The sequence below is a fragment of the Rutidosis leptorrhynchoides genome, chromosome 2 (assembly GCF_046630445.1).
Source record: "Rutidosis leptorrhynchoides isolate AG116_Rl617_1_P2 chromosome 2, CSIRO_AGI_Rlap_v1, whole genome shotgun sequence".
NCBI lineage: Eukaryota > Viridiplantae > Streptophyta > Magnoliopsida > Asterales > Asteraceae > Rutidosis > Rutidosis leptorrhynchoides.
The window spans coordinates 99,786,256-99,802,201 of record NC_092334.1 but is presented as its reverse complement, the minus strand read 5'-3'; positions in this window follow the sequence as shown (position 1 = coordinate 99,802,201).

Here is a 15,946-nt window from a genome sequence, read left to right as displayed (position 1 = left end):
ATAAATGATTTACAAAATAGACACAAGTACGTGAAACTACATTCTATGGTTGAATTATCGAAATCGAATATGCCCCTTTTTATTAAGTCTGGTAATCTAAGAATTAGGGAACAGACACCCTAATTGACGCGAATCCTAAAGATAGATCTATTGGGCCTAACAAACCCCATCCAAAGTACCGGATGCTTTAGTACTTCGAAATTTATATCATATCTGAAGGGTGTCCCGGAATGATGGGGATATTCTTATATATGCATCTTGTTAATGTCGATTACCAGGTGTTCACCATATGAATGATTTTTATCTCTATGTATGGGATGTGTATTGAAATATGAAATCTTGTGGTCTATTATTATGATTTGATATATATAGGTTAAACCTATAACTCACCAACATTTTTGTTGACGTTTTAAGCATGTTTATTCTCAGGTGATTATTAAGAGCTTCCGCTGTCGCATACTTAAATAAGGACGAGATTTGGAGTCCATACTTGTATGATATTGTGTAAAAACTGCATTCAAGAAACTTATTTTGTTGTAACATATTTGTATTGTAAACCATTATGTAATGGTCGTGTGTAAACAGGATATTTTAGATTATCATTATTTGATAATCTACGTAAAGCTTTTTAAAACCTTTATCTATGAAATAAAGGTTATGGTTTGTTTTAAAAATGAATGCAGTCTTTGAAAAACGTCTCATATAGAGGTCAAAACCTCGCAACGAAATCAATTAATATGGAACGTTTTTAATCAATAAGAACGGGACATTTCACCTAAGATGGGTGATTACCGACGGGTGCTACTTGATGAAGCACATAAGTCAAAATATTCCATTCACCCGGGCGCGACGAAAATGTATCTTGACTTAAAGAAAGATTATTGGTGGCCGGGCATGAAGCGTAATGTTGTAAAATATGTTGAACAATGTGTTACTTGTTTGCAAGAAAAGGCTGAGTGCCAAAATCTGTATGGTAAGTTGCAACCGTTAGAAATTCCGAAATGGTAATGGGAGCACATTACCATGGATTTCATCACAAAGTTACCTAAGACGGCGAGAACCCAATTTGACTCGATTTGGGTAATAGTTGATAGGTTGACAAAAAGTGCCTTGTTTATTCCCATTAAAGAAGCAATATCGTCGGAGGCCTTGGCTAAGTTATTTATCAAGGAAGTGGTCTCGCGACATGGGGTTCCTATATCTATTATTTCGGATCGAGATACCCGTTTTACGTCTCGGTTTTGGGAAAAGTTTCATGAAGATATGGGTACGCAATTAAAGTTGAGCACGACGTATCATCCTCAAACGGACGGCCAAACCGAACGTACAAATCAAACTTTGGAAGATATGTTACGGGCGTGCATTATTGATTTCGGTGGTAGTTGGGATGAGCATTTGCCTTTGATGGAATTCTCGTACAATAATAGTTACCACACTAGTATCAGGATGCCACCTTATGAGATGCTATATGGGCGAAGGTGTCGAACTCCCATTTGTTGGGGAGAAGTGGGTCAAAGGGAAATCGGGAGTACCGATTTGGTTTTAGAGACGAATAACAAGATTGATATGATTCGGGAACATTTGAAAAAGGCGCAAGATAGAAAAAAGTCGTATGCCAATAAATGTAGACGAACGATCGAGTTTCAAGAAGGCGATATGGTGATGCTTAAGGTTTCGCCATGGAAGGGTATTATTCGGTTTCGAAAATGGGGAAAGTTAGCTCCTCGGTTTATTATGCCATTTAAAGTTTTAGCTCGTGTTGGCGAAGTTGCATATCGTTTGGAATTACCCGAAGAACTTGCGGGGATCTATAATACATTCCATGTTTCTCATCTCCGTAAGTGTCTTGCGGATGATTCTTCGTGGGTGTCGTTAGACGAGATTGAGCTAAATAACAAATTGGAGTATGTTGAGGAGCCGGTTGCTATACTTGATGAAAAGGTTAAGAAATTGAGAAATAAGGAGGTGAGGACTTTTAAAGTAAAATGGCATCGAAGTATAGGTTCCGAGTTTACTTGGGAGCCCGAAGAGTTAGTTTTGGTGTATCTTCCTGCTTGTCATGCGGCGTGGATTGCGAGGTCGCAATCCGGTTCAAGTGGGGAAGAGTTGTAAGATCCAGTTTTCTCAGACAGGTGGGACGCCATCCAAAGGGCGGGACGCCATCCCAGATCAATGGACTGGACGCCGTCCAACTTCCTGGACGCCGTCCAGAATAGCTGGCAGACTCAACTTCGTTTTTTTTTAGATATTTAGTTGGGCAATTTTGTAATTTAACTTTGTGAACGACTTAAAGGCTCAAAATCAGTTTTAGGAGTATCATTTACTCCATCTTTCAACAACCAAACCTCATCCATTCAATTCTAGAGAGAGAGTGTTTCAAGAGTGAGAAAGCTTCATTTAAGGAAGAAGAAGCTCTTTTCGGGTTAGAGCTCGGGTATTAAAGTTGTTCATCTCCTCACTAGCTACGTTTTGATAGTTGTGGTAAGCCCTAAATCTAATTTCCTTGTTTTAATTGTTTAAGAGTTAGGGTTTGTGTAAGTGATGAACTTTAAAACCCATTTGTGAGTGTTTTGGGGGTTTTGGGTGAATATGGGTCATGAAGGCTCATAGATGACTAACCTAGGGTTTGAATGTGATAATTGAGCTCTTGGGTCTTAATTTAGTTAATTAACTACTAGCACACTTTAATGATATGTAAATGGGTGTTATTTGGGTATGAGGTGACCCGAATGGGTATGGAAACCTCGAATGGGTAAAACGGGTCTTTGATGACCTAAGTTTGACTTGTTAGTAGGGAAATGTGATAATCGGGTGATTAAATGCATATTAAGACCATAAATGGCTAGAGTTAGGGTTTTTGGTAAAGTTGACCCATTATTAGGGTTAAGGGTGCAATTGGGTTGGAATTGCACTTTGAGTCAAACGACTCTAGTATGTTGAGTGAGTTAGTTGACAAATTTGATTGTGTGATTGATTATGTGCCTAATGTAATAGCTACGTTACTTTGAAGGTTTGCAAGTTCGGTTAACTTTCACGAAGACATTAAGGTGAGTGGAGTAATTATACGTATGTGTATATGACGTATTTATTTGTGGGTGTTAATGTATGAACCATCGAGCCGGTAGTGCCATAACATGTGTGTGATCAAGTGTGAACCATGAGCCGGTAGCACTATAAACTAAGATGTGAACCACGAGCCGGTAGCATCGAGTGTGAACAACGAGCCGGTAGCACTATAAAACAAAGTGTGAACTACGAGCCGGTAGCACTATAAAAGAGTATGCCTCAATTGAGTATGGTGTGAACCACGAGCCGGTAGCACCATAGCGTTATGGTTAACCATATTAAGATTGTTGATTGTTTAGCATATTGTTTAAATATATTGTGTTGAGTATATGCTAATGTGGTTTTGTGATAATGTGCGACTTGTTAAGTATTTCAGGTATGATGTTATGCTATTTTGAGTTTCAAGTTCGTACGAGGTATTCGGAAATTATGATTGCAAATAGATGGGTTATATATATGTATGTATAATTATTGCATTCACTAAGCGTTAGCTTACCCTCTCATTGTCTACCTTTTTAGGCTCGGGTGCGGACAAAGGAAAAGGTATTCTGTTGGATTAGTTCTCCCGCTTGATTTGATAGGGGATGATTTTGGGTTAGCTTTTGGAAGTTCGGTCAAGCTTTGGGTAGTTTAACCCCAAACACCATGCTCTAGGGTCGTTTGGGAATTAAACTTGTATTTGGTCGAAACTTTTATTTTTGGAACGAAACTCGTAAAATGGGCGATGTGGGCTCGATGTTGTAAAACTTGATTTGATGATGAAAGTCTCTTAGTTTATCGTATTGTGTTATGTTGTGAAAAGGTTTTCGTGTAAAAGTGTCGGGAAGCGGGTTTTTCGCTCACGTGAGTTGGACCCGTGATCAGTCCCTGGCAGTTCATTGGGACACCGTCCCAATTGCTTGGACGCCGTCCCATTCTTAAGGGCTGGACGCCGTCCCAAAATCTGGACGCCGTCCAGATGGTCAGTCCCAGAAAAAAAAAAATTGTACGCGTTTTGAGTTTATGAAGTCGGGTTGTTACAGGAGATATATTCCAAGACGGTGACATTAATGCTTGGGTCAGGATTGCTTTTTACTTCATGCCAGCTCCGCCTCTTAACAAATCTGTGCCGAGCTACAGTTTCCTTATGTGGAGACCACCGTTCAGAAGATTTTGAGATAATGAAGATACAATTTTTGACACTATTTGAGGACCTCCGCAGTGAACACCCAATTAGAGAAACAATCGCCACAAGCATGGCATCGATGATTGACATTCATGGATCATTCAACAGAGCCGTGGATCATGTTCTCATCGGACTCCAAGATTTATCACGAGCTGAAACTGCCCACTATCTCGCCTTCAGAAAATCTTCAAGAGAAATACCGGATCTTTTACTACTGTTGGTCCGACATTTTCTCAGAATCTATCTACCAAGACTCACGTTCCCTTAACGAAACTACGATTATAACTACCAAAGGGGGATATATGCTTTTCAACAGTAGACATCATTATGGTCGAGCCAACGACCCTAAACAAAAGCGCTTCTCGGGAGGCAACCCGTGCAATAAAGTAGAGTAGATGACAATAAAGGATGAAAAATGAGCCGATCAATAAAGGACGTAACTTTCAATTTTGCTGAAACAACCTGCCTTCGCAGCCAACTAGTTTCTTCACAAGTAACCTCGACAGTCCGTAGGGAAGTACTCGTTCCTTTCCACTCGTTATTAGCTCTAACTTTTCATGCATTAAAATTATGCCACGTCATAGCTTATCACTAAGTGTGGGATTCCAACCTAATAAACACTAGGCAAATAATCCCAAAAATCCTTAACTAAAACTCCTAAGTGTGGGATACACTAGGAACATTGGGGACAATGTTTTGTCTAAGTGTGGGATGATGGTATAACCTTTTAAATGCCATATCACAATAAACCCGTTACAAAGATTCTTTGTCCTTAAGCCAATTTTCAAATTTTGTTTTTTTATAAAAAGAAATCCTTTCCACAAAAGTACTTTCGAAAACCAAAAACGTTTGTAAACAAAAATTAAGGCTTAACTAAGGTAGAAATCTTGTTGGGACGAACCAAATCTCTAATAGAGCATTGCATGACTAGGCATAATCGACTTAATTTGATTATGGTGAGGCTCCCAAATAAGGCCATATAAGCATTCATCTTTAACGCTTCATTGTTTTCTGTTGAGAGTGCCGATGTCTGTGCTCAGAAACATAACTTGCTCTAGATCTGTATTTTTGAGTAACGAAATGTGATATAGATATAACTAGAAGAGCTAGCCATTTGAAACCCTACACACCTACATCACCACCTTTACCACATTAAACCGTCATCCACATCTTCACTATCACCTCAACACGAAAAATTCAGAAAATGAGATTTTCTTTGAAAACCCGATGTTATAAACTTCTCAAGTATCACGGCAAAGGTCTTGCAAAAAGTTTACCGGCAGAAAGTTTACAACAACAATGCCCAATCCCATGAATGTAGGGTATGGGGGAGGTAGAGTGTAGACAATCATTCCTCGAACTCTAGAGTAGAAGGAAGTCACTACTCCACCCGCGGGTATAGAACCCGTGACTAGATAAGATCATCCCTCCCTCTACTCGAGAGCCAAGAGATTGCTTCCTAAAGGACCTTCGGCCAGGAATGCTCCTCAAAACGAAATAGTACGGGCATATGTACCTACAAGAGTTATGTGCACCTAGAAATATGCAATCATACAAAGTAGCCATAAAAGAAAACACGTATAGTAGTAATGCACAACAATGTGACAGATAGCATGGATAATATATATATATATATATATATATATATATATATATATATATTTGTGTTATTCAAAGTTCTGAGAAAAGGAGCAGAACTTATAAACAAAAATAGAGAAACGACGAAGAAGAACTCCACCGAAAGAATGCCTATGAAAAATCACTCTAAGAGAGAATAGTTCAAAGAACTCGAAAGTGCTTCTCAAAAATATCAGCACTCCTATCTACCTTTCCTAATTCAGAATAAAAGTCTTTAAAAGGACTGTTTTACCCTTTCACACCCTTTAAACAACTTCACCACCACTCCAAAATTCCATTTCCACCTTTCCATTTTGGACAACTGACCTAGAAGCTATAGTTATTACCGCCTTCACATTAGTAATAAGGATTTGAGTCTTTATCAAGCCCATGACGATGGGTGTAACATGACTGGCTATGAGTGAATTCATTTCTTAGATCTATAGGAAACCCTAAACACTTGTGTGATTTGAGTGACCCGTGAAAGCTAGCCAAGTCATGTAACCTCCTCGCATGCTTGCAGAGATAGTTTCAACCTAACATTTAGGACTCACCTTATTTTTCGCTCTTATAATAAAAAAGCAAACCGCTTAGGCCAATAGAACAGAAACTTCGAAAAGATTTCTTGAAGTTAAAAAAAAACGAGAAGTTTGCTTGTGGACAAGCAAAGTCTAAGTGTGGGATATTTGATAGCGGCTAAAAAGTCACGTTTTTACCCCGATATTAAGGCCCCAAAATAATAAAGTTCCAAACTTTATCGCCAAAATAATCTCTTTATAGGTTAATTTTGTAGATTAAGTAATTACAAAGGCGATGCAAAAAGAATCAAGTAAAATGGAACTAAAACGAAGATTCTAGAGCGAAAACGGTGAAAGACAAGTTATGACCCCGGAAACCAAGTTACGATCCCGAGAACGAGCAATATGATCCAAGCAAAACAGCAAACAAGCACCAAAACGGCCTGCCACAACTGCTTGCCAGGCCGGCCTGCCATTTTGGCACCGGCTTGCCAGATCAGCCAACACCGGGCACAGCAAATGGGCTCGAGAAACGGCTTTCTAGGAAATGGTCACCCACACCGGCCTGTGGCGCCGGCTTGCCACGCCGGCCTGCCAGGCGTTTCCAGCCAAAACCATTTCTATAAATGGGCCATTTGTCATCACATTTTCTACACACTTCAATTCACTTATTTCTCTCTCTTTCTACAATAATTAGTCATACTTTCTAGGTCTTCGACTCCGAACGGGAAATTTAGTACCCGGAGAAGAAAGCCGAAGATTGTAATGGGAGCGGTCTGGAGTTTGAAGTTGTCACTTTTGTACTTTCGGAACTCGTTAAATCTACTGGTACTTCTATCCTTTATCTTTATATAATGTCTTTCATTATTATGATCTATGATATTTTTACCATGATTAGCGAGTAGTTATCTTTAGTGTATGCTACGATGTAGTTAGTTATAATGTCGAAATAATATTATGGTTTGTGTATGTTGTTGAGATGCTTTCCGATTATGCTTTAAACTCAATCGCTTTTTCAACTAATAGAACATAGTTATTGGCTCTGTGACATGTCTTATGACATGGGTGGTAGGACCAGTGTAATAAATACAAAGTCACTACCTATTCATGAGCCAACACTTCATAATCTCGGCAAAGTAATTACCGAAATCGTAGTATGCACTTGCTTTAACCTTATCTGAATTACTTATAAAACCCAAAATTAGGTAATTTACAACTACTCCTCTACTTTAGGAATATCCTAAGCTACTAGTATCGATTCTGCCGACTTCATAAAAAATTCGACCCTAGGTCGTACTTCCCTTACTCACCATAATAAGGATTAGTACGATTTAGGCCCCGCTAAATATAAATTTAAAACTATTGCCCCCTTCTGGTAGCTGATTTCGACGTTTTGCGACCTGACGACACCACATTAATAAAACCGTCAGTTTTGGTCATATCAATATTGTTTGACCAAATCTAGCATGACCATCCAGGCGAACTATAACGACCCTCATTTTTCCATTCTATATTTTTCCAATATTAAATGCCCAAACAATATAATTAAAACCTAATGATTAAACTTTAATCAACAATTGTTAAGTGTTAAGAGTTATAAAACATATTAATTAACTTTGTGCAATAATTGACAAGTTAATAAAAGATGAAAATAATAAACTGCTAGTCGACACTCACTGCTAATTAAAATTTATGCATTTATGTAATATTATAACTAATAACCTATAAGTAATAAATAAAAAGTGACATTTATATAAATAATAAAACAATTGGGAACTATATATATATATATATATATATATATATATATATACAAGTCATGAATTAGTAAAAAGAAAATAATACTTATCATGTAGTAAATGTAAAAATAATAATAATAATAATAATAATAATAATAATAATAATAATAATAATAATAATAATAATAATAATAATAATAATAATAATAATAATAATAATAATAATAATAATAATAATAATAAGACTAAAGAATCTTAAACAATTACATCCTTATGTTGACTAAAAAATAAAATAAAATATAATATATATATATATATATATATATATATATATATATATATATATATATATATTATATAAACTAGTACCACCTATTGTTGACTAAAAATTATAAAATAAAATAAAATCATTAATTAGAACATCCTTATGTTGACTAACACTCTAATACATGCACTATATAAATACTCCTAGACTCCTAGTTTCTCATTCATAAATCACACCAAAATCCCCTCTCAAAAACAATCTCTCCCTCTCCCTCTCTTGTGGTATTCGGATCTTCAAGCTTGTTCTTCGTGTTTATCAAGATTTTCAAGCGTGTTCTTCATTATTTGGGTTATTTGATCTTCATCACCAAGTTTTCTTCTTGTTTCTTGTTAATCTTCATCATCATTAACAAGGTATGATCCAAAATCTTAAAACTTTTAAATCTTTCTTTCAGTTCATGTTTATATTCATAATCATATTCGTGCATGATCTTAACATTCATATTATTTAGATCCTCAAAACCCTAAACCCTAATCATTAGAATACTACTTTAATTAACTAACCCTAATTAATGAAACCCTAATAATACTTATACTATTAATTAGCATGTATACACTATTACTATGTCATAACCCGTCCTTAACCATAAGAACGTGTTAGATAACGTATGATTTCATTGCGAGGTATTGACCTCTATATGCGACATTTTTGAAAGAGAAACTGCATATATTATACATTACAAACCATAACCATTATTTTTGTTACAAGCTTTAGACAATAAAAAGATGATTATCGTTTAGCGATAATCTTCGACTTACAAACTTTACATATAATGATAACACACGATTTCGAGCATATTTTACAACACAAATCCTTGGGTATGCAGTTTTATTTTTGACACAAATATGCGTACGCAAGATCCTGCTCAAATTCAACATAATGCAGCGGAAGCTTTAGTAATCACCTGAGAATAGACATGTTTTAAAAGGTCAACATAAAGTTGGTGAGATATAGGTTTAATGCCGGCAGCAATATATATATATAGACCACAAGATTTCGTATATAAACAGTTTAATAAAAATATTCTAAGTGGTTGAGCACTTGGTAACCATACTTAACATTTAATCACGTCGCATATTCCCTTTATTATGAAATCTTACTACACCGTACCAAGTGTAGTCACGAAACGAAGTACTGTGCAACCGTTGAATACTGGTCTTCCAGTCCGGTTGGGGTTGTCAGGCCCGATAGATCTATCAACAGGATTCGCGTTTACAATACCGCTGTAAATATTAGTTACCAAGCTACAGGGAAGTATGCCAGTGGTACAACTCAACGTAGAATATATTTTTCAGTTACTTGTGTCCATAACGTAAAACATAAAATACATGTATTCTCATCCCGAAATATTTAGAGTTTAAAAGTGGGACTATATACTCACTTTCGTCTTGAAGATATATATATAATTTGACTTGGTCTCCGGTTGATATCACGAACCTATCCATATATAATATATCAATACCTTTTATTTTTAAACAAACGTCACATATATATACTTGTTATACTTTTAATACTTTGAATAATTCCTTAGTCCGTAGTTAGCAGTTCGTTGTTAGTAATTCAATTTTAATGGTTCATTTTTTAGATGTTTAATATACCCGCAATGAAATAAATAAAACCCCCAACGAAATAAATAAAACCCCATCGTATATGTATTGGTCGAGATTAATCTTGACCCATGGTACCGGTGTTGTCAAATGACGTGTTGCGTACATAAAGTACCGGTGTTGTCAAATGACGTGTTGCGTACAATCATGGGATCTTATGATTAATCTTCTCGTGTTGTTTACGGGTGATCCTGAACCATATAAAATTGAATTATAAGTACATATATATAAAATATCATGTTAACTTAAAAAGATGTGATTTATTTAATTTTTTCCCAATTATTTTCGTGGCTAAACTAGTCTTGGATATCCGATTTTGTTTCGGTCATAGTTTCTTCGTTACAACTCCGTTTTCGTTGATTCAACTTGCCATCTCCTTGGATCGAGTCCCTCTTTAAGACTATGAACTTTAAATACCTTAGTTTGTATTCGAAATCACAGGTCATAGGTCAAACTTTAGTGAAACTTATGAAGTTAATCATTTTCCATCATGTAAACAACCTTAAATGATTATTTTTCTAAAAATACTTATACTTTGAGTTAAATCATGAAATTTTTATGTGTTATCATATTCATAGTAAAAATCATTTTTCCAGAAAATAAACCTCCAATTCAAAGTTTAAGATGGTTTTTAATTATCCAACCCAAAACAGCCCCCGGTTGCACTCCGACGTCGTAAATTCAGTTTTTAAGGTGTTCTTTGAAAAACCAAGTTATACCTTGTTAAGTTAGCATATAATTAAGATATGTTACAGGTCTTGAAGTATTTTAAAAGTTAAGTTAGAAGGATCTATTTAGTTTGCGAACAAGTTTGAAATCATTCAAACTATGTTCTAGTTTATAAACTCTTATATATATAGCTTTAAATATATGAATTGAAAAAGAGTTGAAGTAGAGTTTTTACCTCAAGTTTAAAATGTAAAGTTGCTGGAAAGAAGTAGTAAAATAAAAGTTGAGAGAGTTCTTGCAAGTGTGTGTGAAAATTGGAAGTAAAATTTGGAAAATGAATGTGTAAAAATGAGTTAGAAATGGTGCTTATTTATAGGCTTGAAAATTTGGTTTTTAGTGAAAATATCTAAGATAAGTTAAAATTTATTATGTCATGAATGACATATTATTCCAATAATTGAAGATTTCTATTGGTATATACCAATAGTAAATACTTCTAGAAGCTGTGTATAGTACCCTAGATATACGTATAGGATTATTGAGGAAACGGAACGAGAATTCAAATATAACTATCTTTTGTAAATATACTTATATTGTTTTATGTATAAAAGCCCTTTAAAAATGATTAAATACATTACTTATACGATATATGTATAAACATTATAAATCATCAGTATTTATGTCAAATAACGTTACGTAGGTTATTGTTTTGAAAACTTAAGTTAGTAGTTTCAAAATATACTTATGACTTTTTGTTATTAATACAAAATGAGATATTAAAACATCCTTAGATCATGTTAAATATGTATGTATAATTATCATATATTGTATAGTTCGTGATATCATCGGTCAAACTAGACGGTCAAACGTTGTGTAAAACTCTTTTCAAAAACATAAGTCTCAACAATTTGGATTGCTTATCATGTTGGTAAGGTTTAATTTATGTAAATATTAATCTCATAAGTATAGAACGATCGGAAAAGTGCGGGTCGTTACAGTACCTACCCGTTAAATAAATTTCGTCCCGAAATTTTAAAATTGTACCTATTTTGCGTCATCGAGAAACAAGTGTGGATACTTTTGTTTCATCTGATCCTCTCGTTCCCAAGTAAACTCAGGACCTCTTCGAGCATTCCAACGAACCTTAACGATTGGTATGTTGCTCTGCTTGAGCTGTTTAACTTCACGATCCATGATTTCGATTGGTTCTTCGATGAATTGTAGTTTCTCATCGACATGGATTTCTTCAAGAGGAATGGTGAGGTCTTCCTTTGCAAGACACTTCTTAAGGTTTGAGACGTGAAAGGTATTGTGTACTCCGGCGAGTTGTTGCGGTAACTCGAGTCGATAAGCTACCGGTCCAATGCGTTCGATGATCTTGAACGGGCCTACATATCTTGGGTTCAGTTTACCTCTTTTACCGAAACGTATTACACCTTTCCAAGGTGACACCTTTAGCATAACCATGTCCCCAATCTGAAACTCTAATGGTTTCCTTCGGACATCGGCGTAGCTCTTTTGGCGACTTCGGGCTGTTTTCAATCTCTCCTTGATTTGTACTATCTTCTCAGTCGTTTCGTGTATGATCTCGGGACCAGTTAATTGTCGATCTCCTACTTCATTCCAACAGATAGGAGATCTACACTTCCTTCCATACAATGCTTCGAATGGTGCAGCTTTAATGCTTGCATGATAACTATTATTATACGAAAATTCTGCTAACGGTAGATACTTATCCCATCCGTTTCCAAAATCGATCACACATGCCCTGAGCATGTCTTCAAGAGTCTGAATCGTTCTTTCACTCTGCCCGTCGGTTTGCGGATGATATGCGGTACTCATATCTAAACGAGTTCCTAGTGCCTCCTGCAGTGATTGCCAGAACTTTGAGGTAAATCTACTATCACGATCGGATATAATGGAAATAGGTATTCCATGCCTTGAAACAATTTCCTTTATATACAATCGTAATAGTTTCTCCATTCTATCCGTTTCCTTTATAGGCAAGAAATGGGCAGATTTGGTAAGACGATCAACAATCACCCAAATGGTGTCGTATCCCCAGGCAGTCTTTGGTAACTTCGTGATGAAATCCATGGTAATACCGTCCCATTTCCATTCTGGGATTTCTGGTTGTTGAAGTAATCCTGACGGCTTTTGGTGTTCTGCTTTGACTTTGGAACAAGTTAAACACTCCCCAACATATGTTGCAACGTCTGTCTTTAAATTAGGCCACCAATAATGCGTCTTAAGATCTTGATACATCTTTCCAACTCCAGGATGTATCGAGTATCTTGTCTTATGTGCCTCATTCAATATCAACTTCCTTAATCCACCCAACTTCGGTACCCAAATACGGTTTGCAAAATATCGAATTCCGTCTTCCCGTATAACGAGTTGCTTCTCATACTTCTTCATTATTTCATTTCTTATGTTTTCTTTAGTAAGTGCTTCTCGTTGAACTTCTTTGATTTGTGAGTTGAGATTCATGCGAATTTTTATGTTCATCGCTCGTACTCGAATTGGTTCTCGTTCCTTTCTGCTTAGAGCATCGGCCACCACGTTCGCCTTCCCGGGATGATAACGAATTTCACAATCATAGTCGTTTATCAGCTCGACCCACCTACGTTGCCTCATGTTCAGCTATTTTTGATCGAAAATATGTTGAAGGCTTTTATGATCAGTAAACACAGTGCATTTAACCCCATACAAGTAGTGTCTCCATATCTTCAATGCAAACACGACTGCTCCCAGTTCTAGATCATGCGTCGTATAATTCCGCTCGTGAATCTTTAATTGTCGGGATGCGTATGCAATAACTTTCTTCCGTTGCATAAGAACGCAACCAAAACCTTGTCGCGAAGCGTCACAATATATTTCAAAATCATCGTTCCCTTCTGGTAACGATAAAATAGGCGCCGTAGTCAACTTCTTTTTCAGTAATTGAAATGCACTCTCCTGCTCAGAAGTCCATTCATATTTCTTCCCTTTTTGCGTTAACGCTGTCAACGGCTTAGCTATTCGGGAAAAATCTTGAATAAACCTTCTATAATAACCGGCTAAACCCAAAAATTGGCGTATCTGCATTGGTGTCTTAGGAGTCTCCCATTTTTCAATGGCTTCAATTTTTGCTGGATCAACCTGAATTCCTTTGCTACTAACAACGTGGCCAAGAAATTGCACTTCTTTCAACCAGAAAGCACATTTAGAAAATTTAGCATATAGCTGTTCTTTTCTCAACAACTCTAATATCAACCTTAAATGCTGCTCATGCTCTTGCTCACTCTTGGAATAGATAAGAATATCATCAATGAAAACGATAACAAACTTATCTAAATATGGACTACAAACTCGATTCATGAGGTCCATGAATACAGCTGGCGCATTCGTCAATCCAAACGGCATGACCAAAAATTCGTAATGACCGTAGCGTGTCCGAAAAGCAGTTTTCGGTATATCTTCTTCTTTGACACGTAATTGATGATAGCCCGATCTTAGGTCAATTTTTGAGTACACACATGATCCTTGGAGTTGATCAAATAAGTCGTCAATTCTCGGTAGTGGATACCGATTATTGATAGTTAACTTATTTAATTCACGATAATCTATACACATTCGGAAAGATCCGTCTTTCTTCTTGACGAATAAAATTGGAGCTCCCCACGGTGAAGTACTTGGTCGTATGAATCCACGATCCAGTAATTCTTTTAACTGACTCTGAAGTTCTTTTAACTCGGACGGTGCAAGTCTATATGGAGCACGGGCAACCGGTGCAGCTCCTGGTACAAGATCTATTTGAAATTCTACAGATCTAAATGGAGGTAATCCCGGTAACTCTTCCGGAAATACTTCAGGAAAATCTCTTGCCACAGGCACGTCATTGATGCACTTCTCTTTTTCTTTCTTTTCGACTTTATTAACATGTGCTAAGATAGCATAGCACCCTTTCTTCAAGCACTTTTGAGCTTTCAAATAACTAATGAGTTTTAGCTTTGATTTACCCTTCTCTCCATAAATCATTACTGGCGTTTTATCCTTACGAGGAATGCGAATTGCCTTCTTGGCGCACACAACTTCAGCTCCTATTTTGGACATCCAGTCCATGCCGATTATTACATCAAAACTTCCTAATTCTACGGGTATCAAATCAATCTTAAATGTTTCTCCGGCTAAATTTATTTTACAATCACGGCAAATTTTATCGGCTTTAATTAGTTTACCATTAGCTAACTCAATCATGTACTTAGCATCTAGAGGTAATGATGAACAATTCAATTTAGCGTGAAAGTCTCTACACACGTAACTTCTATCAGCACCAGTATCAAATATAATAGTTGCGGATAAGTTATTAATGGTAAACGTACCCGTAACAAGCTCCGGGTCATCACACGCCTCTCTAGCATTAATAACAAATGCTCTTCCACGTGCAGATCCATTATTCTTCTCTGGATTTGGGCACTGGCTCTTATAGTGACCTTGTTTTCCACACCCAAAACAAGTAATGGTAGCCAAAGCAGTTCTATTTGCATTGGTGGCAGGAGTCTTGGTACCATTTGTATTTGTAACGAGAGCCCTACAATCTTCAGCAAGATGACCCTTTCGATTACATTTGTTGCATACCACATTACAGTAACCAGAGTGATGTTTGTGGCATCGGTTGCATAAAGGATTTTGTCCTTTATAACCAAAGCTTGAACCACCACCTGCACCTTGTATGGTTTCTTGTTTCTTAAAAGATTGTTGTTGGTTACCTCGATCATAATTTCCATTCCACTTTCTTTTGTTACCTGATACCTTCACATCAGTATTGGATACTTTCTTATCCATGATGACCTGATCCATTAGCTCGTTTGCCATGGTTATAGCTTCATGAATTGTCTTAGGTTTCGATGCTGTAACATTTGCCTTGACCTTTTTGGGCAAACCATCTTTGTACATTTCAATCTTCCGTTCTTCGGTTGGAACCAATTCAGGACATAGCAAAACTAATTCCATGAATCGCTGATTGTAGTTGGTGATTTCAGTACCAATAACCTTCAGACTTCGTAACTCATCTTCCAACTTCCTAACCTCGTTCCTTGGACAATATTCGTTGATTAACATTGTTTTGAATTCTTCCCACGGAGTATCATAAGCTACATCTCCTCCTACAGCCTTCACATAATTTTTCCACCACGTGAGTGCACTATCTTGTAAAGTGCACGATGCATACTTGGTCATGTCCTTTTCAACACAACCAC